The 3,316-nt window shown below is 40.9% G+C and overlaps 1 non-coding gene across 1 annotated transcript; it reads left to right on the top strand.

The window, feature by feature from the left end:
• Nucleotides 1-2,595: 2,595 nt before the first annotated feature.
• On the top strand, nt 2,596-2,702 carry LOC145103580 (small nucleolar RNA R71). The gene has a single exon (XR_013706664.1). It is a non-coding gene; the product is annotated as a small nucleolar RNA R71 (small nucleolar RNA).
• The last annotated feature ends 614 nt before the right edge of the window (nt 2,703-3,316 follow it).

Genomic DNA, 3,316 nt, shown 5'->3' with positions numbered 1-3,316 from the left:
AAAGATTTCAAAAATTATATCATTTTGTCATGTATTCATAAAATATATTCAATCCACCCCACACTCAGACCATGCGTACTCTCAAGCAGTCATGTTTGATGATTTAGAAGATGAAAACAGAAAAAGAAAATCCTAAAAATGAAAATCAAACAAAAACTAAAACGAGAAAGATAAAAGAAAGCAAACTCTCATAACGGGTTGCCTCCCACCTAGCGCTTCTTTTTAAGGAGTCGTTAGCTGGACTCCTTCCCATCTACGTTTCTTCATTTTCCTGCATCGGGAATGCACGGCTAATCTTTTGCGGTTTATACTTCGTCTTATAGGCATGTATCTTCCTCTTGTATGCCCATATCAATTCTTCTCTCTTTTTCCTTGTGGCATCTTCTTCAATCGCATGCATGTTCCTTTTCCCCACCTTCTTCTTCTTCAACCCATTCTCTTGAACCCTCTTTTGTACTTCTCCTTCTTTAAACTTAATTACTTCATAATTGGTAAAAGCTTGAGCTCGAGGTTTATTTATACGTGACTCAATGAATGGGTTATCACCATCATCTTTCCTAACCGTTGCATTCTCCTCTTCTCCAAAACTTGCCTCCTCATCAAGTCGAATGTCTTCATCTTCTTGCATCATTGTATTGAGGCAAGCTACTTGAATGTGTTGGAAGTCACCATATGCTTTAACAATTTCGCCTTCTGCTGCTCGATCTTCTAAAGAATTAGGAAAAATCTTCATGTCCAAATCAAGCAAGGGACTCGTGACAAGAAGGTCAAGATAATCCAAATTGCTGAAATTTTCGACTGGACTCGTCGAGTCTGTCGACTCGACTCGGCGATTCGGTGCGAATTCCTCATATTCCATTGTGTTTTTTGAATCAGTTCCTTTCAGCAGCTTCTCTATCTCCTCTTAGTCTTTTTCAACATCATCATTTCCTCCAGAAGATAGTAAAAATTTACTTGGATCTTCTTCTTATAGGAGTAAAAGTTCTTTTTGGAGTATTTCATCATCCAAATCAATGGAGGAAACTTCTTCTTTTCTTGTTTCTTCTTGCTTAATATCCGGTATAGCTTTAAACACATCTGACTCATCTCCTACCCTCAATGTTAGTGTGGACTCACATACATCTATCAATGTGCATGCGGTATTCAAAAATGGTCTCCCCAAAATAATTGGAATTTTGGGGTCTTCTTCCATGTCAAGCACTATAAATTCCACGGGGAATACAAATTTGTCCACTTTTATGAGAAGATCTTCACAAACACCTCTTGGATGAATGATTGTCTTGTCCGCCAAATGGATCTTCATATTTATAAACCTTGGCTCCGGTAAATTCATCTTCTTGAAGAAAGAAAAAGGCATTAAGTTAATACTTGCACCCGAATCGGTCAATGCTTGAGTAGCAAGTGTATTTCCAAACTGGCAAGGAATCGAGATGCTTCCCAAATCACCCTTCTTTTCTGGTAGTTCATTTAATACTAATTCCGCGACTTCTGCCATATCTTTTCTAGCAGCAAAGAGACCCTTAAGCAAGTTTAAATATTTGGGTGTTTGAAGCATCGTTTCAACAAATGGGATGTTGACTTGAAGGGCTTTAACATGTTCCATGAAATCTCTGTATGCTTTGACCTTTTCATCAGGTATGGCTCGAATTGGAAATGGCAAAGGAGGCCTGTAAGGCTTTAAGGAAACATCAGATTTGTCATCAGGGCATGGACTCATCGAGTCCATTAGAGGGACTCGGTGAGTCGGATCGGGTTTAGCTGAACTCGACTCTTCTGTCTTTTCTGATTGCACCTTAGTTGAGACCTTCTGTACAGGGGTCAGAGGAGTGAAAATTTCCCCATAACTAGCTGTTATAGCATTCACATTCTCCATTCTCGGATTATTCCCGGTTTTACTTGGAAGTTCACCCGGTCTTCTCTCGTTCACTTGATGTGCAAATTGTCCTAGTTGTTTCTTAATGTTGAGTATAGATGCTTGCTGATTCCTAAGTATAGTCCTGGTCTCTTGTATTGCAGCATCATGATCATTGTGTCTCTTCTCGGACGCGGCTATAAATCTTGTGAACATTTCTTCTAAATCGGCTCTTTTTTCCACAATCGGTTCTTCCTTTTAACAGAAACCCCTCTCTTTTTGCTTGTATTTCTCTTCCTTTGCCTTTTTGTATTCTTCATACGGAGCCATTCCTTCTTGGGTTTCCGCCAATTCTCATCGTATCTGTCGCCACTTGAATAGAAAACTTGCGCCTTTTTGTTTCCATTCTCATCCAAATCACAATCTTTAGTTAGGTGAGGTCCCTTACAATTCTCACATCCCACCCGGATAACATGGATTGTTTGATCCATCTTCATCATTCTTCTATCTAAACTGTCTAGTTTAGCCATCATTGCCACCATGCCATCGTTGACCGTGTTCACTACCCCCTACTCACTTCATTTCATGGGTTGTGGTATTCTCTAGAATGTTTAGAGAACTCTTCAATTAATTCTTTGATCACCAGGGGTGGCTTCTTTGTGAGCGGGCCTTGCGAGTCAAGTAACTACCTTGTTGTGACATTGACTCCGTCATAGAAGATGGAGACTTCTTGTTGGCTATTAAGGTCATGGTGTGGGCAATTCCTTAGCAGGCTCTTGTACCTCTCCCAAGCTTCATATAGTGACTCTCTAGCTTGTTGTTCAAAGTTAGCAATGGCCTTCTTCAACTTGGCTATTTTAGAAGGTTGGCAAAAATGGTCAATAAATTCTTCTTTCATCTTAGCCCATGTGGTGACCGACCCGGGGGGAAGTGACTTGAGCCAATCTTTTGCAGCACCCTTGAATGTAACTGGAAGCATGCGAAGTACCTGGGTCTCGCGAGGTACATTTGGAACATTAAAGTAATCAGCTACATCATTTACTTCATCCAAGTGCTTGTAAGCATCTTCGTGGTCTTTTCCATAGAAAGAAATCTCCTTTAGTTGAGCGAGTATGTGGCCCTTTAGCTCGAAAGGAGCAGTAGCGGGAATTGCGGGTTGCACAAGTCCTAGGCCAGTATCGTCACGCATCCTCTTCTTCCATTCCCCAATGGGGACTTCATCGATGTTAGCCATGATAATGGCTAATTTGTCGTCAAAGTCGGATTCGTGCCCGAAAGTGGGGTCTTCTTCTCCTTCGGTTTCGTACTTGGTGTCCTCTTTGATCGGGTCTTCTATTGCTATAGAGGCGTTGGAAGCTCCTGATTTGCTGCTCTTCTTCTTGCTGAAAATGGACTTTAGATTCTTTAGTGGCGAGTTCTTTGAAGAAACGGATTCTCCAACGGATTTTCCTTTGTTCTTCCTTA

The sequence above is a fragment of the Lactuca serriola genome, chromosome 4 (genome assembly GCF_051521515.1).
Source record: "Lactuca serriola cultivar US96UC23 chromosome 4, Lser_US96UC23_V15, whole genome shotgun sequence".
Lineage (NCBI taxonomy): Eukaryota > Viridiplantae > Streptophyta > Magnoliopsida > Asterales > Asteraceae > Lactuca > Lactuca serriola.
Note: the sequence above shows the minus strand (reverse complement) of the source record. Positions and strands in the feature narration are given on the sequence as shown.